This window comes from Natator depressus, chromosome 9 (assembly GCF_965152275.1).
Source record: "Natator depressus isolate rNatDep1 chromosome 9, rNatDep2.hap1, whole genome shotgun sequence".
Classification (NCBI taxonomy): domain Eukaryota; kingdom Metazoa; phylum Chordata; order Testudines; family Cheloniidae; genus Natator; species Natator depressus.
The window spans coordinates 85,200,002-85,225,342 of NC_134242.1; the positions used below are offsets into that span (position 1 = coordinate 85,200,002).

The 25,341-nt window shown below is 40.4% G+C and overlaps 1 protein-coding gene across 1 annotated transcript in view; it reads left to right on the forward strand.

Annotated features, from left to right (window-relative positions):
* The first annotated feature begins 1,688 nt into the window (after positions 1-1,688).
* TENM1 (teneurin transmembrane protein 1) overlaps positions 1,689-25,341 on the forward strand; it is a 1,396,333-nt gene continuing 1,372,680 nt past the window's right edge. The window contains exon 1 of the mRNA XM_074962522.1: positions 1,689-1,999. The gene's annotated coding sequence lies outside the window, so the exon portion shown is untranslated. The remainder of the gene's footprint in view (positions 2,000-25,341) is intronic.

The window sequence follows — 25,341 nt, forward strand, 5'->3', positions numbered from 1 at the left end:
TCCGGTAACCCTTACTCATGTTGAGTAATACCTTAATTCACAAATAATTCCACAGAACTCAATGGGACTACCCATAGATTAGGGTGCTACTCAACATGGGTAACAGAATCTGAACCCATGAAGGTAGAAATGGACCTGTGCTGCAAAATTCTCATCCAGATCTGGATGTTGAACCTCTCAAAGTTTAGGGGTGTTTAGAGCTGAGATGCGTCTCAGACCATTTTAAAAATGTAGTAAGGACCAGTCGTGAAATGTAGATCCAGACCCAGTTTTGGATTCTGAAGCTTCAAAAAATGGGGATGTTCAGATCCACAGTTTTGTTTTGGAGCCTGTTCTTCTAAGAAATCTAAAGTTCCAAAGCATGATGAAATTTGTGTGCATGTTGAGGTATGTGGTGTGTGTGTGTTTGTAAGAAACATTAAGGTAGGAAGTGGGGTAATATAGCTTGTGTTTCTTGATTTGTAAATGTATTGTGTGTATAGTGGGTTTGGTGAAGACCCACTAAATCAATGGCAGAGCGCTCTCCAGTGGACTCTGGTATTCCAGCTCCCTGAGAAGAGTAAGGTAAGTCGACCGGAGAGCATCTCCCATCGACACAGTGCAGTGAGGACATGGCAGTAAATCGACTTAAGCTACATCGACTCCAGCTACGTTATTCATGTAGCTGGAGCAGCGTAACTTAGGTCGACTTACCCCGGTAGTGAAGACCAGTCTAGAGTAATGAAGCTAATTGTTTGCTAGGTAGTAATCATCACATACCCAAATGACTGTTCAGTAGGCTACTGGAGATTCCATTAATGAGGGCAACAATAGGGCCAGAAAGTTATGGTCCACTCTGAGCACGGTAATGTGGCCAAGAAATGAGCTGGAATAATCCGGCTAACTAAGAAATGAATCTCTGATAGAAAAGAACACAAGCAGCTTGTGGTTTAGATATACTCTACGCGACCTGCAAGCAATGGAATTTTTTATATGCTCAGGTATGATCTTAGAACTTTATTTTTACGTGTGTGTGAGGGAGTGCATACGGGTGTAACTGATATTGATAGACAGGCCTTAGCCAAATCCTCAGATTCATTTGCTGCTGAGCTTTGGCATGTTCAAAATCCAAATTTGACTTTTACAGTTTGAGCCCATTTCTAATATTTAGTCAGATTTATGACCAATGTGGTATTTTGGAGCTAACTCTTGTTCATAGTTTAGCCATTGTTCAGTCATCATTAAAGTATATAAAACTTATGCATTTATCTTTTTAGCCTATAAACACTTAAGCCTCCATGTTCTTGGGGTTTTATTTATTTACTACTTTGCTGCTTGATAGATGGCAGCACATAAAATGTTTCCTAACTGGGGATGTCTCATTAGTTTTTTCCTTTTAGTGTCATCTGTCATACAATAGCAGATAATGTGGAGTCTTCACACATTCATGTGACTGTATTGTATTTTTATTTATAATTATAAACTAGTTTCTTTTATGTTTGCACAGGGCAGGTGAGATTAAATATAGGGGGTAAACACTATCCCCAAAGAAAATGCAGTTGTATTCAAACCAGGGCTCTATCTTCTTGTGTCATTACAGCCCCACTGTTTTCTAAAAAGCAAGTGTGCTCTGTGATATAGAAGGTGGAGACTGGGAAGCTGGCTCTGCTAAGCCTTGCCTAATGCAAACTGCTTTAGTATGCACATCACATCATGCCAGCTATACTGCAGGGAGCAAGCAGTTATCGCACAAGCGTGCATCCTCAGAGCCAGGATAAACACTCCGTTACTCTCCCTCTAAACCGCTCTTCTGGGAGGGAGAGAAAATAAATAGAGAGAGAGAGAAAGAGAGAGAGAGGCATTTGAAGTAACCTTTTTAAGGAGAAGGCAGCAACCAATAGAACCTTTTCTTATTTTTTTTCCACTTCTTACTAGAGAAATTCGTGTTATCTCAGCAATTAAGGAGAAGAGCCAGCATCTAGGGTTCCAGGCTGTGAGGGGAAGTAGCAACTTGTACCAGGTAGGAAGCCCTTTCAGCATCCTCTTTAATTCATGCTGCTCAGTTACTACAGTACTTGCTATGTTACAATACTGTGGCTGACTTCTGGAGACCTTGTGTCTGTTAGCCACCATTCCCTGAGTGAAAGGGACCGTGGGGAACCTTAATTGTCAATGACCTTCAGGGTATTTCTTGGAAAGGCACTAATACTTAGTGCTGTAAAGTAAGGCAATCTAGACTTCCATCTAACTGCTTAGATGTGTGCATTGAGCATCAGGATGCAGCTGGTCGAAACTACAGCTGTTACCCATATATGAACCCATGTCACAAATGAGTAAAAATTAGCCATTTTATAATAACAGGAACAGCAGCTCTGCATATTTAGCAACACTGATGTACTACTGTCCCAAATACTTTCCCAAACTTAGTACCATAAATTCATTGTGTGCTCTAAAGTAAGCAAATAGGCTTTAGTGTATTCAGAGTTATTCCGACATTTAATATACTATTACATTTGCATAGTCACTCATGCATATTTCATCAAGAGTTTTTATAAACTTTTCTGTTGCAGCCATGTCTTCTGTTGTGGATTGATACTCTGCCACTAAATAATGAACAGTAAAAATAATTGGGAGCCTTGCATTGAACTGCTGACAATACATAGTTTCCAGAATTACTTACTGAAAGGCTGTAAGAATACAGGAAGCCCTCTCCAAGGGTTGGGAGGAGGGTATGGAATGGGATGGAACACTGAGATTTTAGGATGCTCTTTTTTTCTGCCTTTATTCTCACCAATGTAAAAAAAACCCCCAAACCCTGCTAACCCGATTTGAGATCCTTCTGTTCACAACTTTCTACCTGACATTTTATGTTTTTGTTGAATCAAATGAATTAACCTTTACTTGACATTCACATAACCTTTTCATGTTGCGATGGTCATGTGACTTAAGTTTATTATTAAAAAGCATGAATTTGACAGTAGGATATGCTTTTTTAAAAAATTCATGGCTATTAAATTTTCTCAGAGCCTAAGTTAGTCTGCAAGAGCTATCACGATGTTTACCAAAAGAGTGGATTCTGTTAAAGTTTTGTTGTTTAATGCTAATTTTAAGTTACTGTTTTTTGAGTAGCCGTTGGGTCTTAGGCAAACTGTACAAGTTTTATCATGGCTTTGTCTGTAATATCAGACTCTTGTGACAGGTAAACTCTGTTAGGATAAAACAAAAATCTCTTTTGAAGGCAAAATAAGTGTGAGTAAGAATACCAAGTCTCTGCTTTACCTTCCTATAACAGAGTTAGAAAACCTGTGTTCTTCAAAACATTCAGTGCTTTGGCCCACTAATTTCATAGATGTTCAGCACCAGTTAATATTAGGCATAATTCTGTGCCTAGGCTTCCGATGGCATCCACATGACCTTTTGCTTCTTCTGACTGCTTTATTTAATACCTAGAAAAATACCATCAGCATAAATATTTTCAGAAAGATGCATTGTGTTTTGTCTGCGGTGGGGAAAAATTCTATTGAAAGAAAATGAATGTACTTTGTATTATCTCTCTCTCTTTTTTTTTTTTTACTCTTTGGCATATTAAATGTCCCAGGGGAAAACACAATGTTCATAATTTATAATTATGCCTGATAGTAAATCAATGCTATGGAATTTACAAATATTTGCATATTATTCAGCCCAAGTGAAGTCAATTAGGTCCAGTGAACTCCCTGAATAGTCTCAGTTTAAGATCCCTGATGCCACTTGAGAGGAGTTTTATCCTCCGTGCCTTATTTTTGACTGAACTGTCACTTGTGGGACACAGAGAAGTCCAGCTTCTTGGAGATTTCTCTGTTTAGAAGTACTCGGGTTTCAACCAGCCTGTTCTGATACGCAGTTGGAAGGAAACCTGAGACAGAAAATTGACCACTGAAGTTCTGATTCTTTTGGTATGTGTTGCTGCTGGAGGAACATGATAAAGAAAGTAAAAACATGTCTTCCATTTTTATAGAGGTAAATACGTATGGGATGTCATGCTCAATGGAGTTATTAACTTCAGGGCATTGAGAAAAATAGCAAGAAACACAATGACATGTAGAAACGTCATCAATACAAATTGGGTGTAAAATTTTAAGCAAATACAAATTTTGTTTCTTATATGCGAGGTGTGCCTGCTTGTTTCTGTAAAGATTCTAAGATTTCCTTAAGGAGACATTTGTCCCTGACATGACCCCAGCAAAGTTAACGGAGTCAGTAAATTAACTGGGTTTATATAATTTTGTTTTGTCTAACCATCTGAGTTACACATTTGCCATCTCTAAAAGGAGGGTGTGTTCAGGATGCTGGTTTTCTTTTCAACTCTGCTGCTGACTTGGTGTATCATTTAACTTTCTGTGCCTCAGTTTACCTATCTGTAAAATGAGTATTTGCCTATTTTTGCAGTGCTTGTGATGTTTAATGTTTGCAAAATGTTTAGATCCTTAGATGAATGGTGATATTTAAATTTTCAAAATGTTGCTAACATGCAATGCACATTAGACATTACAAAGACTGAAGCACCTTGTTTTAATTAATAAAGAAATGATATTTAAGTCAACTATTCATGTGGATTTCATCTTCTGTTTCCTTCTTTAGACTTTGCAGGTTGACAACTTGTAGAAATATTGTTTTCCAGTGATTGAATTCCAGTATTTAAACCTTTTCCCCATTCCTGGTAGTACTAAATCTGTGCAATTTTTTTTTGTGTTTGTAACTTATGAATGTGACTTTAAAACAGTGTGTGTGTTGATTTTTACATTGATGGTAGTGTGTGCTACTGAAAGATGCTGGGTGAACATTGTCATCCTTGGTGGCTCAAATTCTTTATTCACTTATACAACAGGTTTCAGACATGCAAGCTTCTTCATATTTTCTGTCCACAGTGTTTCAACCCTGAGCAGCAAGAGACCATCTTTAGATAGTAAGGTTTGAATACGCATTGGGCTCTGCTAGTGTGTGGACTTGTGTGCATCCCATCGCCTTTAATAAGACTCTTCATGAATGCAGGGGTACATGCTAGCAGATCTCTATACAGGCGAAAGGCCTTTAAGAGTAGTTCAATCTTTGTGGCCCATTCAGTCCCTGAATTTTCATCTTCGATTGTCACTGTTAGCATCCTTTGTTGCCAGTGGGGTTTGTTATATGGGCAACAGTCTACTCTGAATACAGCTGAAACCACTAATTAACTCATGTCCCCTGGTCCACCACACAGTTGTTACGCAGTAACCAATTTTGATCACTCCCTCACAGGGCTTTGTACCAGAGCTCTGAGCTATCCTCTCCTGTGCCTTGGGAGTGTGGCATTGAGCCCGATAGCGCAGTTGCTGCTAAGGTGGGCAAGGGTCAGAACCATTTTGAAGATCACATTTGCTGCAATGTGCATATGTAAAGTTCAACTATAAATGTACAGGCAAATAGTATTTCTTCCTGACCAGAAGATACAGATAGATGTTCAACCATAGCATAAAGGTTATAACAACACAACGTATGAGCCACAAAGCTTTGGTGTAAATAGGAATTCTTATGGGTCTCCCAAGTGGCCATTATCTCTTGATCTCACTTTAGATAGATTTTCGTAAGATCTTTGTTTTTGAAATCAAACCACTAAATGCACACCCTAATAGTGCATTCCTTGGCAAATGGATGAATGATGATTCCATAACAATCCAATGTTGTGTGTTGGGAGGAAAAGGCTGTCCCTTTTTCTTTCTTTCTTCCTTTTTTTTTTTTTTTTGAACAACAGATATGTCCATGTTCAGAGGTATGTTCCTCCTAAAGTGACTATACAACAAAGAATATTGGTCTGGCTTTTCTTTAACCTTTCAGATGTTAAATAATAATTTTTCAAGATGGAAACTTGATGACCAATGACTCTCATATTTTGCTTTGTGTGTAGAATCAAGTTCAGAGTTAATATGGTAGCTGACTAATGCTGGTCTCTGTTGCCAACTTTAAAGAAATCAGCAAGTCACTTACCAGCACAACTTTTGAGATTTATTTAGCCAATAATCCCCAAGAAACCAATCATTACTAGCAATTAACTGCTGGTTTGTTAGTTCTCTATGGACCATTAATGCTCTAACAAAGTGACTGTTAACTAAAGCAGCAGTAGCAAATTTTGAGGTGGCTATTGCTCTTACTCTGTTTGTCTTCTATGTGGCATATGTTCTCTTTTATCTGTCCTCCCTCGCCCCACTCACTTTGTTTAGCAGCTAGAGGGTAGTTAACAACTGAATTTTGCCCAATTAATGCTTCTTCAGTTGGGGAAAAAACAGTGGCATCCAGGCTGGATTTGCAATATATATATATATTTGAAAATAATAAATATTAGCCTGCAGTGTGTACCCTGGACCTGCACCTCTGTATCTTCTTATAACATTTTCTACATGATGCAATTAGTCAGAGATTATTTCTGATCGTTTTATTGCTTAAATGAAATTGTAATACTGAATCCAAACAGAGTGAAAGAGTGTGCAACCAGACAATCCCAAATGTTGATCTTAGAGCAGTTTTTCTGATGGAGGCTGTCCTTCAGGTGTAGGGAATTAAAATGAAATAAAATCCCAGGACATTTTTGGATATCCCATCATTTCTCAGCATGTCCAGAGCCCAAAAAGACACTGGACACCTGAGGATATGATGTAATGGTGATATCCAGAAAATAAATTGGAGGCTAAGTGGGCTCCTAGTTTAATATGTTTTAGTGCTGTGTTTCATTCAGCCTCATTTTTCAAGGACCACAAGAGGGAGAGTTGGAATAAATAATACCCTTTTCTTATAATTAACACAACTGCTTTCTCTTCCTGGTGTATGACGGTTACAAGATACAAAAAATGTCAGTAGCTCAGGGTGTAAGTGTGGGTGTGCTAACTTTTTAGCTAATGGAATTGAGGTGGGCAGCTCCACTAGGCTGATTAGAACCATCAGAAAATATGCCATGTTACAATGAAATGAAGGGAGATGTATTTAGGTCAGTATCTAATGAGCGCTAGATACAGTGCACTTACATTCTGTGCCGGAAAAAAAAAAGCGCAAAATACAATCTGGCGTAACTCAGTAAAAATTGGGCATTCGCTTCCATTAGTCTTTAGTTTAACTCTTACGTGGTACCGAAATAAAAAAACACAAAAACAAAAAACCCAAAATAGAATTATCATGTAAGTATTGGAGGTGAACAAGCAGAAAGGCTTGTCAATATCATTTAGCGTGCATTTATGAAGACAGTGTGATCCCATATCCTAAGGTGGACTAGAGCACATGGGTCCTTTTTTAATTCCTTTTTAAAAAGAATCTGACAACCTCAAGTTTTTCTTCCAGTCCTAGTGATCAAAAGGGGTCCACGAAATATCTGTTTGTTTGCATAGGGAAGATAGAGATGGGGGAGAGGGGGTGTTTGTGGTTTTTTTTATTTAAAATATTGCATTAATTTGGTACAAGAGACCAAGATTGTCACGCTGAATATTTATATTTTGTTTTGAAGTATCTCTTCAGATAGCCTCTACTGTTAAGTAATTCATTCGAGGTAACCTTGCAGAATCATTGTGCTCTGTATAATGTATAAGATGTGTAGCAAATGTATGCAATAGAAACCCAGGAAAGAAAATTTGTCCTTCTGAAGTGCCCAAACCATTGGGTACATGTTCTCTTTGTGTGCATCTTCCTTGCTTCAGTGTTAATTGGAGTTAGGCTCATACATTGAGAGAAGAATAAAAACCCATTTAGGGAGAGGCAGTAAAGGTGAAGCAGAATTCTTCATGGTAAATATCTTTATTTCACTGTTTTCTATCTAAAAATAACTAGTATTTAATGGATAAGTTTTTCTTACATAAATTACACACATGGAAGGATTGCCACTAGGCATTTGCAAGTATAAGGCTAATCATAAAAATCTGGAATGGGTGGTACACTTACCTAGGCCTGCCTGGGAAACACCTGTCAGATTTCTAGTCAAAGGGGATTCAACAGTCGGTGCATAACAGAATCAGGTCTTTGGATCTGCAGAAATGACAGGCTGCTGGTTTCCATTGCCAGGAAAAAAATAGTAGTACAGGACAGCCAAAGAGGAGTTCACATAGGCTGGGGTTCTGATGACTTCACTGGATTGACTCATGTATTATTTGCAAGCAGTCCTGCTGAAATTGAGACTACAGAGAGTAAGGTGCTCTGCAGCATAAGTAAGCGTAGCAGGAGCTGCCCTCCAAACACTGGTATACTTGTAATTTAATATGGTCTTGGGTGTATTGATAGAAAACAATCACCTAGGTTTAACATTTTACATAAGTGAACATAATTCTTGCAGAATGACCAGGGAATTACATGTCACATTCACACGAACACCCAAGGAGTTCAGTGTGATTTTTATTGCAATGGATACCAAAGTTCAATTATTAAAAGCTGAATTACCACCAATGTTAAAGTTTTGACATATTACTTGCCATTGGGTGTCTCTGCAACTCCACAGAAACACAGCTGTATGGGTATCTTTCTGCCTGTTACTCAGAAGAATCTTCCTAGTGTGATTGTAGTCAGAGAAGTCCCTTTAACTCCCCCCAACTACTTCTGTGATGCTCCCAAGAACTGAGATTGATAACTTAATTTAAATGTTACACTCCCCTTGCCCATCCCACAGTATGTTGTCAATGTTGCTACCACTGCATTTCCCAGTGCATTGTGTCTTGTGCTGTATTTATTTAGATTTATAACAACAACAGGATGGGGTGGGGGAATTGTTTGCCTTGAATTCTAGGTGCCTCTGGCATAGTATTAAAAAAATATATATTCCTGCCTCCATGAAGATGGGCCTTGCAGCACGTGCTGTAATAAGTGTGTACCTTCTAGATTGTCAGCTCTCTGGGAAGAGACTGGTTTTACTTTTGTGTATTGTACCTTTGTGGTAGTGGGAGGCAAACGATAAATAACAATGTAAGAATGACACCTTCTTGCCAGGTATTCCCTGTGTGTCCTTGAGTCACATCTGCTTACTTGACTAGCACAAACATGTTTTTTGGAGCTCTGAGCAATGTAAACCAAATACAGCTATGGCCGAGTGAGATTGAATCTATTCTGCCTCATGCATCAACAACAAAATGCTTAGCACGTCCGTATGTGCTGTATAAGTAATAACGGAAATCGTATTAATAACAAAACTGTCAGCTAGATTGCAGAGTTTGTTCCTGGTGATGATGTACTGTTGAGGCAGGGAGAGCAGAGTGCGATTTCTCAGAGTCCAGCTGCATCTGTAGTATTGGCAGCTCAGGAAGTAATCTTTTGACTTATGAAACAAGCACAGGTTATATGAAATACATTCTACCTGCATAAAACCTGAGTCATTGAGCTCTCTGGAGGTGGAGGCAGAGGGGGTGAGGAGGTAAAAATCAATACACCCATCCCAACCTATCCTTCCGCCCCAGAGCCTGTCGACTGGAAGAGTAGCCACCTCCTCAGCACACCAGTTTTGCAGGATGTGGAGGCTATTGGGCCCGTTGGGGTGGATCCCATGCATCCACAGTGGTGAGGCCAATATGAAAGCACTTTCCATGCTGCACAGCAGGTGCACAATGCCCCCTGCACTCCTCTTTTGCCTAGACCCCGGTTCATAGCCCTTTCATACCACAAATGAATTCCAGCCAATGAGAGTAAATATAGAAATCTGTCACTTTTCCTAGACCTGGTCCTAAAATGTCACTTTTGGCTCTGGATCCAGATTTCCAAATCCTGCAAATTTGGGTACATTCGGGTCCTTTTTTAGGGGTGGGGAGGGAAGCAGAGGGTTGGGTGCAGCCTATAGTAGACAGGAACCAATGAATGGGGAGGTTTGGCTCCTACACTTTGTGTGCTGATTTTCACTTTGCCAAATTGCTGTAATATGCTACTATCTCTACAATCTCACCCCAGTGTGCATGATGACACAATGTGACATGTTCACTTTGCTCACCACAGCTGTCTCAAAGGAGAAGTTTGAAACGCATTTATGAGTGTTCGCCTCAATTTTGCAAATAGAGTTTTCATTTTTTATTGTACATTTCATCATCTGCAGTGGTACAGATGCTTAAAAAAATCCTGATGAAATATTTTTTTGTTGTAAAATGATAAATATTCTTTCCACATGCATGGGCTTGTTTGGAAAGTTAGTTTAGACTTTTTGGCACGGAGTAGTGATGTTAAATTATTTTGAAAAATGAAATATATATTCTGCAAGGAAATATAGCACTATAGGAGCTTTGGGGCTCATTAAATTGTTTTAAGCTATTTGGTATTGCATTTCTTTCTATCACCCTTTTGGAACACCTTAATGAAACTAACAAGGGAAATTTAAAATTATAAGAAGGCTGTGCTTGTCTGATAGAGTATTAGGATGTTGATGTTGATTAGATTAGATTAGATGTTGATACAGTCTGTAAAACTGGCATTCTAGGTATTTCTCTGACACTGAAAGAGATTTACTAATAGACTCAGGTGAATCCTCAGAGATGCTCTGGGAAATCTGCCAATTTCTCTAGTATGCCATCAGTTAATATCACGTTTATTGGAGCTTCATAAAGCTTGCTTAATTTTGAAATTTCTTTGAAGCCACATTTGTTCGGAGGGGGAAAATGTGTACAAATAAACTCCAAAAGTTTTCATTAGCAACAAGGGAATGAGGCCCCGGGAAGTTCATTGCCATTTCAGGGAAGAAGGTACCAAGGAGCTGTGTCCCACAAAGTAGAAAAACATGCATGAGTAAAAGGGATAGCATAGGGAATTGAACTGGGTAACTGACTTCTTTGGAAGGAAGAGGGTTTTTTTGCCCCTGATGAAGAAGCATCAGAAGAGCAGGAAACATGATTTCTCCTGTAGAGTGAAATGAAGAATGGCTTTTCCCTTGTGGAGATTAATTTTCATCATAAATTAATGATGAACAAAATAGTTATGCCCCTAACACACACAGGAAACTTTACTCCAACCCTGAAAAATTCTATTTGCTGACTTGCCCAGGATAAGTCACTGTTCTGGTGGGTGTGTATGATACAGAAACCAAAAGTCCTTTTCGCATCATTCAGTCGGATGATGATGATAAACAGTGCAAAATAGTTCTTAGATTCCATAACCGTGTTTTAGGGCTGCTTAAATAAACCAAAGAAACAATTAGGTTGAGTTTTAGTTTCCCAGAAAATAGAATAAAAATTCCCTTCTCTTCTGCTCTCCAGTCTTACCTTGTTTGTTGCTAGTCATCTGGGTATAATATTCAGCCCACAAAAATGTGCAACAGGATTGACTTGGGATGGGTGAATCTCAAAATTCAGAAGCTGTACTCAGATAAGCACCCAACGTTTCAGTGATTACCCAATAGATCAGACACCCTGATATCTAGCAATCACACCAGGGTAGACATTCTTGAAATATTTCCAATAGGGCTGAATGAGACCATGAGAACGGCTATTCTCAGGTTATTTTGTCATTTATGCTTCTGATTTCAACTAGAACTAGAAAGTGCAACAGCAAGAAAAAAATAGGGAGAAAATGTTTTTCAGAGGCACAACAAATTCATTTTAATGGATGGGCAAAGGCTTCAGTCAGTTTTCATGTTGTCAGCTGGCTCACTCATCCCTCAATATATACTCTTTGGTTTCCCAGTGGTCATGTGAAGGTGAAATGTCCAAGCTGTGTTTTCACTCAGCATGTAACTAGTTTAGTAACGGAACAAGAATGGGAAAAGTTTCCGTTACACCAAAATGACACAAAGGATACATTGTCTTTGCAGGTGCCAAACATTCCACAGAGTCTGCATTTACATTGCCACTGTAAGTGAGTCAGGGATCCTGACTGCAACACAGTTATAATAACTAGTGTAGATGGGACCTGACTATGTCTCCCCAATCAGATTAAAACTCAAGTCAGTCCAAAACTTTAATTCTGGTTGTGGCAGTGAGGTTGGATCCCGTGTGAACACTAACTTGTAACTGCATTGTTGTTACAGGGTTCTTAAGCTTCCTTGTCGTTGTTGTGTACCCAGCACGGAGGTTGATCACCATGCGTGAGAAGGAAACACTGACTGTGCTCTGTAAATGGCACACATGCTGTCATAAATATAAAGGGAAGGGTAAACACCTTTAAATCCCTCCTGGCCAGAGGAAAAACCCTTTCACCTGTAAAGGGTTAAGAAGTTAAGATAACCTCGCTGGCACCTGACCAAAATGACCAATGAGGAGACAAGATACTTTCAAAGCTGGAGGGGGCGGGGAAACAAAGGGTTCTCTCTGTCTGTGTGTTGCTTTTGCTGGGACCAGAGCAGGAATGCAGGTCAGAACTCCTGTAAAGAGTTAATAAGCAATCTAGTTAGATATGCGTTAGATTCTGTTTTGTTTAAATGGCTGATAAAATAAGTTGTGCTGAATGGAATGTATATTCCTGTTTTTGTGACTTTTTGTAACTTAAGGTTTTGTCTAGAGGGATTCTCTATGTTTTGAATCTGATTACCCTGTAAGGTATTTATCATCTTGATTTTACAGAGGTGATTCTTTTACTTTTTCTTCAATTACAATTCTTCTTTTAAGAACCTGATTGCTTTTTCATTGTTCTTAAGATCCAGGGGTTTGGGTCTGTGTTCACCTATGCAAATTGGTGAGGATTTTTATCAAGCCTTCCCCAGGAAAGGGGGTGTAGGGCTTGGGGGTATTTTTGGGGGAAAGATGTTTCCAAGTGGGCTCTTTCTCTGTTATTTTTGTTAAACACTTGGTGGTGGCAGCAATAAGGTCCAGGGACAAAAGGTAAAATAGTTTGTACCTTGGGGAAGTTTTAACCTAAGCTGGTAAAAATAAGCTTAGGGGGTTTTTCATGCAGGTCCTCACATCTGTACCCTAGAGTTCAGAGTGGGGAAGGAACCTTGACACATGCCCATGGACTTTTCGTCAGCTTTTCAGAGAGTAAAAATGCTCTTGAACCTGGCCGTAAAAACTCATTTCAAAGTCATCATAGGAAGCCTTGAGTGCCAACTTCATCAAAATGCGAAGATGAATTGTGCCAAAGCTCCTTTGACAGGACGACACAAGGCTGGAGTTAGCTCATTTTCGTTATCACTGAGAGAGATTAAATAGGGTTTGCAATCAGCCACTGACTATAACAGTTTTGTTTGTTTGTGCTGATTAAAGGGTGAACTATAAGACTGGTGGAGACAGGTTTTTTTTAAGCAAGGGAAATAATGAAAGATTGCTGAGAGTTTCTAAGTGAGTAAATTGTCAGATAGGGTAAGCACAGGGGTTGAAGAAACCAAAATCAGGTGCCTGCCCGTGGCTCGGAGCCTAAATACTCTGATAACCAAGTCTCTGTTGACTGCCATGCTGGAACCAATGAGGACGAGAGATGACTTGTGATAATTCAAGTGGTTTTCCCATTATGACTTACAGCTCTATCTGCCAATTGCATCTTCCAGTTTCAATGGATATTTTCTGGAAGAAAAAACATTTAAAGAAAACCTATAGCAATGCTGCTCCATGATCAAAACCCGTGTAGGAAGCAAAATGTAAGCAATATACTTGGGTTTGTGAATGGGATGGATTTTCAACGTAACTAGATTTTTGTCATTGATGTAGTGTACTCATGGGAGATGTCTTTATTTGTAAGGGAAGACTGAGACTTTGAGATATGCTGACAAGAATCCACCACGCTTTTAATTTTCCAGTCTTCAAATTTCCACTGTCAGTATTTCCTTTACGGTTTCTGGGTGCTGTAGTGCAACAAGCAAATTTCCCTGAGACATGCTACAATTAGACCTACGCTTAGAGCATTCAAAACACTGGGGTTGAAACCCAACGGCCTTGCTTATTTTGTACTCAATTTACCGGTTTTGACCCTATGTGCACCCACTGCTGCATCAGCCATTCTGAATCTGAGGCCATTCTAAGTGTTTGAGAAGGGGGGGAAAAATCATCACCTTGATCTGTTGGACAGGAGAATAATTGGGACCAACAAAAAGGCTCCATTCCAGAAATCAATACGGAAATGTCTGTCAAGGCCTTCTTGTAAGATTCCAACCACTTCCTAGCACCATTTATGTTTGAAATATACTGCACCGAATGGAAAAGCCTTTCTCGTGGTATTTGGGTACTTCCACTTCCAAGGAGAGGTAGTATAGAATCATAGTAATGAAGGTCTGGAAGGGACCTCAAGAAGTCATCTAATCTAGCCCCCTCTGCTGAGGCAGGACTAAATAAACCTCCCCCATCCCCATGGGCGGCGGGTATCATAGGCAGGGGTAGGCTGTGCCTCCCGAAACAGCCTAGCATGGCCGTGCCCATGCTCCGCCCCCAGGCCAGGCGCCATCCTGCGATTCCCAGTGCTCTGCCCTGGCCTACCTCCCCAGGGACTCAGAGCAGCTGGTGTTGGGGCCACGCTGCCTGGTGCACCGTGGTTGGGGACACTGCAGCCACGCCACCTGATGTTCTGGGGCTGACTGCCCGGAGCCTGGGGCTGGGGGCACTGTGGCAGCGCCGCCTGGAGCACCGGGGCTGGGGTCGCTGCAGCTGTGCTGCCCAGCAGTGGGACTGGGGGCTGTGGTGGGGATGCTCTGGGCTCCTGGGTAGGCAAAGTTAATGTTAAGATACCAAAAATTAGCATTATTGTTAAAATTGCTAATTTTGTTGATTAGCTGTTAACACACAGAGAGCAACCTACTAAATGACTTTGTTATTATTGTCTAATAATATAAGTTATGCCGACAGCTTGACAATAAATTTAATTGCAGAGGGAAATAGTAATTTATTGCAGCAAATTTTCCTGGTACTTTGGATTGGAAGTTGGTCCTGATAGTCTAAGAAAAATCCAAACACCAAATTTCTGAATGTTTTTGTATCCAAGTTGGGCCATATGATATTTTTATAATTCTAAATGGAACAGGTGCAAGTTTCCAGCAAATCTTGAACTCCTTACTCATGAAAAATCCCCATTGACTTAATTGGCAATGTTGTCTTAATAAGGAATAAAATTGGGTGCCATAAAATTGCTGATTCTATATTCATTCCTTCCAGTGCCCCCAGATTGGTGTTTTTCCACCTTATATTTTTTTTCCATTACACTCACTCTCATTTCTTGCCTCTGTTGCTTTCAGGCCACTTCTCCCTTGCTGGACTGAGTTGGTACTTCTGAAAGCAGTATATCTTCTCCAGGGTGTGAAATCAGTGGGCATGATTGGGGAGGAGGTGCTGTGTCTGAATAGCCAACTAAGATAAGCAAGGAAGAGAGAGAGGAAGGAAGAGACCAGGATGAGGGCTGTGGCAAGAAAAACAAAACAAAAAAACAGGGATGGGAGAAGGTGGGGTAAAAGAGAATGAAGACGGATAGGAGGAAGAGAAGCAGGAGCACGAGGACTTGCTCGTTGTATAAGTGCCACTCCAGGGTGAAGGTTGCACATTAAATCACTTATCTTAAAAGGTCATGTCATAATCAACAAAATCCTACAAAATATTAAATAGCTAAGGATATGGGGCCAGATGCTCAACTGCTGCTGAGAAGCTTTCAGTGCAGCTACAGTGCGGAGGGCACATAGGTAGCTTGAACTCATTTTTGCACTCCCCTAGTGCTGGGGCCATTGGGGTGCTGATCTAGTCATGGTGTAAATTAGAGCAACCGGAAGGTCTCTCTGACGTGCAGCTACCTATGATGTCCATCAAGGGGTTGTTCTGGCATCTGGAGAACACCAAGACATAAGAGAGATCTGGCTTTGTCTTTTCCCCGGTGACTCCACCTGCACTGGCAGCCAGAATAGAGTGGGAGCTGTTGTGGTGATTCTATGCCACCAGGAGATTCTTCTGTGGCTGGATCCACTGGCTTTGTGCTGCTGGAGCAACCAAAAGCCAATACAGAGTGCCGGAGGACCAAGGCACGGAAGCCCAACATTTTTGCAAATCCTGTGGTGAGAAAGGGTTTTCAGACTTACCCCAAATTCTTGGCTTTTCACGAAAGATCCTTATAGTTAATAAAGATCAGCTTCACTTTGAGACCACTCCGGTGTATGATCAATAACTTCCAGAGCTGTCCTTTCGTTCCATCACTTGAAGATGACCTATATATATGTACAGAAAGACCCTATTTATACTCACTTACTGCAATACCTCATGTATCATAGAACGAGCTCTCCCTATACAGAGAATAGACCATAACTGCAGTGTCACATATCCTAATATATGGCAATTGTGGCTATAAATCTTGCCCTTTTAATGCAGGCTACTGTTGTTAGAATTTCAACAAACATCTGAAGGGGACAACTGCTCAGAATCTTCAGGCCCAAATAGAGGCTTGGTGTTCTTCAGGCCCTATTGACAGAATTCTTTTGCTGGCATAAGGTAACCAAAGAGGGTGTGTGTTTCACTTTTGTCACCGAATTATGGACCTAACTTAGTTAATAGACAATGTTCAGGGAAGCAAGAATCTACGCAATTACAACGAGGAAAAAAAAAAGATTTTCTTTTTTAAATGGTGGCTGAAAAGGAAAATGCAGGAACTATTCACAGGAAACACCATCTGATTCCAAATTTCTAAATGTAGTCTTTTCTTGTGCCAAATTTGGGCACATAATTACCACATTTGCACATAGGTTTTGTTCTAAAAATGGAGGCCATAATGGCAAATAATTCTCTCTAGGCACTTTCCAAGCCACTCCAATTCAGAAAATAAGAGGAAAACACCTGTTGTCGGGCAAAAGAACCTTGTGCATCCCCCTTGGAAAATAAATCCTTCACAAGGATAGTCTGACTTCCAGGATAGTTCAAGGCAAGTAACAAAGAAAGTGTCTCTTACAATAAAGAAAGAAAGAAAAAACATTGCCAGGAATCAGCCTGTTTTTATGGTTTGCTTTAGTGGGAGATGAATGGTAGCAAATAAAGTGAGCCTTGTGATGCAGGAGAAAAATCCCCAAAATAAAATTGTCATTCCTTCTGCAAAATTCTCTTTAATATTCTTCTTTGAAGTTTGCGATATCCTAGTCTTTCTATCTCCAGCATTATATAGTAATTGATCATGTTTCATGTAGAATAACTAAGCAGTCTTAGTGGCTTTGATTAGGAAGGATACATTTTTAGCATGTCTGCAATATCAGTAAAAAAACGCATGCTGTAAAATGCAGTTTGAGAGCAGCAGCTCAGGAATTGAAATGACCCCGTCAGAGCTGCTACCCCTCCACACACCTGCAGAAATTGCTGGCTTTGTCTTTTGGGTATGTTCTGTGCTTTTCAATTAAGAACCTGTAGCTTGAGTTGCACAATGTAGCAGTTGACAAACTCAGATGTAACTTTATCTCACAGAGACTGTTGCTTGAATTGACCTCAAATAAGGCGTGCTACTTTGGAAATCTGCGGTTCCTGACCTCCTACTTTGCCTGGTAGTTGTTTTTGGCATTAGCATGTAGAATATACAGTTGATTTAAAATATGGCAGCTGTATAAGCCACAACGTTTAAAAAGAGGGACAAAAAATTAAGTTAGACAGAGAGGCTCAGCCGTATTGTTATGGGCACCCAGAAATGTAAAGCTGGTTCTGACTGACCTTATTCTAGATCCGGGGACAGTTTTATACCTGCTACAATAAGCAGTTATTGGAAGCTATTGGTCATAGATGCAAATGTAACATCTGGAAAAAATCCCTCTCAGAACTTGGCATCAAAGTCCCCTAGTTGCCAGTGCCAAACACACCTTAACAAAAAGTACTTAGTGCTAAATAGTCATGCTAGAGCACACTACTGTAAAGGAGGAGCCAAAGGAAAGCACATTAAAGGACTGCAAGCAAAAAGAAATGGAGCCCAATTATAGCTAGAATTGCAGGGATGTGCCAATGTGCTTTCAAATTGCATTTAATCTTTGACAGACTTTAAAATGCCATTCAAGGGAACCAGACTCTTTGCAATTTTTAAGATATTTGAACTTATAAGGGGAATGAAATGCCAAATTTTGTGCCACTTTAAGGTAAGTGCATGTGTGTGAGTGAGAACAAGCGCACACACAGATGCATGCACGCAAAAGTGAGGCCTCCAGAGCTCTGGGAGAGAACTTTCCCTTGACCTTTTTGAGGCACATCATTTATTATTGAAAGCACCTAAAAGATGAAAAGTGACCTCTGCTCAGCAACTCTATATCAGGATACATATGTGCAGCTACAAGTGCTGCTCTTGTTCTGTGCAGGCTTGGGTTCTTTCGGATTTGTCAGAAGATAAGTGGGTGTTCTTTCTTAAGTGCATAGTTAGTGATGGCAATTTATTCATGTTGTTTGAGAGGCAGAAGAGAGAAGGCCTGGGGCTTGAAGGAGGAGAAAAAAGCAGTGCTGGCCCCAGAAGTGACACTAAATTGCCATTGCATCCCTTGGTTTGTTCTTTTTTGACAGGTTTCAGAGTAACAGCCGTGTTAGTCTGTATTCGCAAAAAGAAAAGGAGGACTTGTGGCACCGTAGAGACTAACACATTTATTTGAGCATAAGCTTTCGTGAGCTACAGCTCACTTCATTGGGTGCATTCAGTGGAAAATACAGTGGGGAGATTTATATACACAGAGAACATGAAACAATGGGTGTTACCATACACACTGTAACGAGAGTGATCACTTAAGATGAGCTATTACCAGCAGGAGAGTGGAGGGGGAGGGGGAAGAAAACCTTTTGTAGTGATAATCAAGGTGGGCCATTTCCAGCAGTTGACAAGAATGTCTGAGGAATGGTGGGGGTTGGGGGTGGGGAATAAACATGGGGAAATAGTTTTACTTTGTGTAATGACCCATCCAATCCCAGTCTCTATTCAAGCCTAAATTAATTGTATCCAATTTGCAAATTAATTGAAATTTCAGCAGTCACTCGTTGGAGTCTGTTTTTGATGTTTTTTTGTTGAAGAATTGCAACTTTTAGGTCTGTAATCAAGTGGCCAGAGAGATTGAAGTGTTCTCCAACTGGTTTTTGAATGTTATAATTCTTGACATCTGATTTGTGTCCATTTATTCTTTTACATAGCGACTGTCCAGTTTGACCAATGTACATGGCAGAGGGGCATTGCTGGCATATGATGGCATATATCACATTGGTGGATGTGCAGGTGAACGAGCCTCTGATAGTGTGGCTGATGTGATTAGGCCCTATGATGGTGTCCCCTGAATAGATATGTGGACACAGTTGGCAACGGGCTTTGTTGCAAGGATAGGTTCCTGGGTTAGTGGTTCTGTTGTGTGGTATGTGGTTGCTGGTGAGTATTTGCTTCAGGTTGGGGGGCTGTCTGTAGGCAAGGACTGGCCTGTCTCCCAAGATCTGTGAGAGTGATGGGTCGTCCTTTAGAATAGGTTGTAGATCCTTGATGATGCATTGGAGAGGTTTTAGTTGGGGGGCGAAGGTGATGGCTAGTGGCGTTCTGTTATTTTCTTTGTTGGGCCTGTCCTGTAGTAGGTGACTTCTGGGTACTCTTCTGACTCTGTCAGTCTGTTTCATCATTTCAGCAGGTGGGTATTGTAGTTGTAAGAATGCTTGATAGAGATCTTGTAGGTGTTTGTTGCTGTCTGAGGGGTTGGAGCAAATGCGGTTGTACCTTAGAGCTTGGCTGTAGACAATGGATCGTGTGGTGTGGTCTGGGTGAAAGCTGGAGGCATGTAGGTAGGAATAGCAGTCAGTTGGTTTCCGGTATAGGGTGGTGTTTATGTGACCATCGCTTATTAGCACCATAGTGTCCAGGAAGTGGATCTCTTGTGTGGACTGGTCCAGGCTGAGGTTGATGGTGGGATGGAAATTGTTGAAATCATGGTGGAATTCCTCCAGGGCTTCTTTTCCATGGGTCCAGATGATGAAGATGTCATCAATGTAGCGCAAGTAGAGTAGGGGCATTAGGGGACGAGAGCTGAGGAAGTGTTGTTCTAAGTCAGCCATAAAAATGTTGGCATACTGTGGGGCCATGCGGGTACCCATAGCAGTGCCGCTGATTTGAAGTCATACATTGTCTCCAAATGTGAAATAGTTATGGGTGAGGACAAAGTCACAAAGTTCAGCCACCAGGTTTGCCATGACATTATCGGAGATACTGTTCCTGATGGCTTGTAGTTCATCTTTGTGTGGAATGTTGGTGTAGAGGGCTTCTACATCCATAGTGGCCAGGATTGTGTTTTCAGGAAGATCACTAATGGATTGTAGTTCTTGTGACTCATTTTTCTTGGAGATAAAATGAAGCCAAATCACTGGTACAGAAGAGAGTGGCAAGGCTCAGCTGCACTGCACAGCTTTGCTTGCCTCTGACACATTTGTTAATGCTAGTCAGTATTTCTTGTATCCTGGAGCACTTTCAAGAGTGCAAATCTCTCTCTCGTTATAAAATTGTCTGTATTAATGTATTCTTCTTCTTCCCTCCTGTATCATAGATTAGAACCTGTTGAGAGAAGTGGCCATCTCTTTGCATGTGTTTACACAGTGCCTAGTAAAATGGGCTCCCAAAGTTGACTGGGGCCTCTCGGTGCCACTGCAGTATAAATATTTAATAATAACTAGGTACATTTGCTTTTTAAAAACTTCATAATCTCTGCTAGGGAGGTTGTGACAATGCAGCCTGGTCTTCATCAACAACAACTTTATTAGCAAGAACATAACCGTACAGATGCCTACAATTTCCAGTATTGAAAAATCACCAGCAGATGGCAGTGTGACTATATGTCACTGTTTAAATTGTTAACCATATCTCATTTCTTTGTGCTACTTATAACATTTGATGGTTCTCTCTTTCAGACAGGTTTTTAGCTACTCTGCCTGAAGAAGTCAGAATTATTGGAGGCAAAGGAATAACCGTAAGAAGGTTTCTTTTTCAAGGCATAGTCTTTTGGAGCAGGCTCCAACTAAAGCAACCAATTCCTCAGAATCACAACTTCCAGCAGTAGGAATTGGATGTCTAGTGATGACCCTTGTGTAAATCATCATTTCCTAAGATTTCAGAGTGGTAGCCGTGTTAGTCTGTATCAGCAAAAACAACGAGGAGTCCTTGTGACACCTTAGAGACGAATAAATTTATTTGGGCATCAGCTTTCATCTGATGAAGTGGATTTTAGCCCATGAAAGCTTATGCCCAAATAAATTTGTTCGTCTCTAAGGTGCCACAAGGACTCCTCGTTGCATTTCCTAAGAGTTATCATATATTGATGTATGAGACTATAATATGAAATACCGGTTGGTAACATCTTTTATGGTGACACTGTAGTAGCTTAGATTACTGAATTTAGCTTTGACAGTTATGACCTCATTCCATTAGTTCTTGCCATCTATTTTAACTCTAACCAAATCTGCCAATATTTGTCTCAATTCAGATGTATAGTATTGTAGTTGTCTGCACTCTAAGACAGTTATGACTTTATGTCTGGATGAAATCCATGTTGATTTACTGCTCCCAAATCTGGCAATATTTTGGCACCTTTTTTGTTTGTTGATTTTTATTTTTTATTTTCTAACCCAAGACACACATTATTTTTACAACTGCTTTGGGCACTTACGTTCTACTTCTGGACATCTAAATTCTTGATGATTTCTCCATAATGGTATTTGTATTCCCTAACGTTAGCATGGGCATACCACAGATATATAAGGTATCTGTGGTATGCCCATGCTAACGTTAGGGAATACAAATACCATTATGGAGAAATCATCAAGAATTTAGATGTCCAGAAGTAGAACGTAAGTGCCCAAAGCAGTTGTAAAAATAATGTGTGTTTTTCATGACAGGAGCAATAGGAGAGCACCATTCAGTTGGTTGATGTATCCTCGTGATAACTCTGTGACTCTATTTCCCCCAGCTCTGCCTCTCCTTTTGGCAGCTATAGAGTTGTTAATCTCTGAACAACATTTGCACTGTAGAGGTCTGCATTTCAGGGCACCGTCTTTACATGATCTCCCTACAAGAGACCAAAGTGTCAAAATACACTAAAACTGATCCGATTTGTCTGTTTGATTAAGCCCATTGCATTTGTTCTACAATGTCCCAGTAAGCTCTCAACCTTGCCTTTGCAGACCACAATTTAAAAAAGGAAGTCTATGCCATTTTTCTTTATTTTTTCTGTGCAACAAACAGCTTTGGCCTCTGGGGTCTTTCCATTGTACAACTGTTTTCGGAAAGTAAACATTCTGTGCGCACTCATGATTACATCTGCGGAATCCTTTGCCAGATATCCTGGGCCAGATCTGGCCCTGTCTTTCTTCAGTTCTACCAATCCTTATCCTTTGGCATATGCTGGCACTGTCTGATTTTCCTTCTGTTCTGTGAGCAGTCTTGTTTCACAACTGGACAGACTCAGTATGCTCAATACTTTGAGTTTTTATCCATTAGTGACACAGAGCAATTTCCATAGCACTGTTTAAAGAGAGCTCTTTTTTCTTTTGTAATCTCTTTAAAAATCTGAGCATGTGCAATACTTTTTTTTCCACGCTCCTCTTGTTTGTAAACTGCCTAGCTAAAGAAGGCTCTGTTCATGCATGTGTTGCCAAGTTACTTTTGTAGTTAAATGCCTCATTCCCTCTATTGCATCAAAAGACAGCTGTGCTGCAGGTTAACAAGAAAATGTATAGGCAGAAATCATGCACTAAGGTCCAGATTCTGAAAACCAATACTTAGGTGGATAGTCCACTTTTGTATGAAATTTACCATGCATTCTGAACTTGGGCATTTCCTAACAACTGTGTACATTAGTAGGTACCCTTTCATTAAGGAGGTAAACTTAACATTTTTTAATGGAATGTTGAGTGAAAGAAATTTCATTAATAATGGTGTTTCAAAATAATGGTGTTTCATTAATAATGGTGTTCCAAGTAATCTTTGGCCAACTATTGCTGCTCAGGTTTCAGAGTAGCAGCCGTGTTAGTCTGTATCCGCAAAAAGAAAAGGAGGACTTGTGGCACCTTAGAGACTAACAAATTTATCTGAGCATAAGCTTTCGTGAGCTACAGCTCACTTCATCGGGTGCATTCAGTGGAAAATACAGTGGGGAGATTTATATACACAGAGAACGTGAAACAATGGGTGTTACCATACACACTGTAACGTTTCCACTGAATACATCCGATGAAGTGAGCTGTAGCTCACGAAAGCTTATGCTCAAATAAATTTGTTAGTCTCTAAGGTGCCACAAGTCCTCCTTTTCTTATTGCTGCTCAGTGGTATCTGAGATACCTTCATTTACCCCATGCTTTGATTTGCTACTAACGGTGGTATCTTATGTACCAATGTTGTTGGGAAATGTTGTAACAGTTGCACTTTTTAATAGCAGTTACTTTATGCCAAATGCCAAGGTGGCTTGGAATTAAATGCATGAGCATAGAACTCCAAATGTTTCATCCTTACACCAAGGATTTGGATAACATAGTGCAGTGGCTAAATAGGTTAACAGCATTATTGGGAAGATAAGTATTTTGATATCTACGTTACTCCTTTATTTTCTTATGCACATGGTTCCTTCTATTTCCCAGCCTTCATATAAGTAATCACTGGGTTGATGTTACAATGAGTCACATTAGTCACTGAGCGTATGTATAGATATTATCAACACGGTCTCTGTCAGACATGACTAATGGCTGTACAGCATCTCTCCAATTTAATTTTTTGCTTTTCATTAACATCTTATGGGTCTTTTAATAACCTTGTTTACATTTCCGCCTTTAAAAAATGTGTAAAGTATCATTGTTCTATATTTTATTTTATATTCTGATTGTATTTGGGATTAACAAAACTGATGATAATATTGCGGTGCATTTTAAATGAAATGGAGCATATAACTTTTTATTACCCACTTTTTCAGTGTTACTTGATCTTATTGCTAATCTCTGGCAAGGAATTACTTCTGTTACTATAAAAAGACCTCCCAGTAATCAGGAATTCTTTCATGGGCCATTGTTTAGATGTAAAATGTTGCTCTCTGCATTATATCATGGCTTATATTTCAGTGATCGGGGGGATGGCTATAGTGTTGCTGATCTTATTGTAGTGCTGCAAAGTGACTAATTGAATGCTGACAACTGAGAGTGAAATCAATATATGCTCTTTTCAGGTAGTGCTCATTATTCTGGGACACACTAGACCAGAACACACTGTTAGTATCAGGAGACTATTTCACATGGAATCAAGATCAGAAACAATATACTAACTAGTATTTTACCCTCTTTGTATGGGTGACAAAGCCCAAACACAGTGCAATGGTACTGAAGTGCCACAACATTTCAGATTTGTTACATGCATAATCACTTGCAGGTGCAAGCCTATACACATAATCATTTGCAAGTGCCAACATCAGTTATTGCAGACAGTGGAGTCTGAGCACAAAACCAGACACTATGACTTGCCCAGTGCCTCTTTCCCCAGTCCTCTGCCTGTAATAGAAGGAGTTGATGCAGCATATGGAAGACAGGAGTGGGAGGTGGACAGCACCATGTTAGATGAGTCAGGCCCCAGGGCCCACCGCCTCCTCAGATCCTCCACCAGATCCATTGACTGGGCTGGAGGGAGAGGTTGGATTGCTTGGCACTTCTGTCTCCCATTTATTTAAATTCTTCCCAAGCTTTTCAAGGGCCTCTTGTCTCTTTAGGTGCCCCATCCTCCCACTCCTTAGTTGTTGTTTAGGAGCTGTGTTTTTTGCAGGATGCTGTGGGCTGACCAATCACTTGTTATGGGAACAGGAAGGAATTTTTCACAAGGGGCTGGATTGGCTGAGCTCTGGTGGATTTTTTTCACCGTCCTTGCAACATCGTGGAGGCACAGTTGCGTTGAAAGAAATAGGACTTGAAAGTTTAACATGACAAAATGTAAAATAGTTGAGCTCATCACAATCTGCCACCAGTGTCCACGGCAGAAGAAAAGCTAAAATGGCCAGCTCCCAGAGGTAAAATGAGACCTGGGACTTCTCTAGTGGACCCCTGTGTCTATAGGAAAAGGGGAGACTTGCAATTCTTGTGGACCAAGGTCAACCCTTGGAACCTTCTCCCTCCCTGCTAGGTAAGGGTGAGAGGATTCAGAAACAAGCTGAGGGTCTATCTGGAATTATTGGTTTTATGGTGGAAGCCCTGTAACCCCACCCTGCACCCAGTAAACTACCCTGCTATGTGAGAGAGGGGGAGACTGGTATTACACCCCCCCACAGTGGGCAGTTGTGGCCTGTTGTTGCAAATCCATCCCTGGGTCTGTCATCCATTCACCTTCGTGTCTGATCCATCTTCCCCTAGCATGAACACGGACTCCCTCTGTTGCACTGGGCAAGTCATCTGACCTCTATGTGCTTCCACATACATAAAAATAGAGACCATGCTTGCTTTGCTTAGTGGGATGTTGCAGTGATTGATTAGTTGAAGGCTGGAAAGTGCTTTGAAAATTGAAAACACTATTGAAATG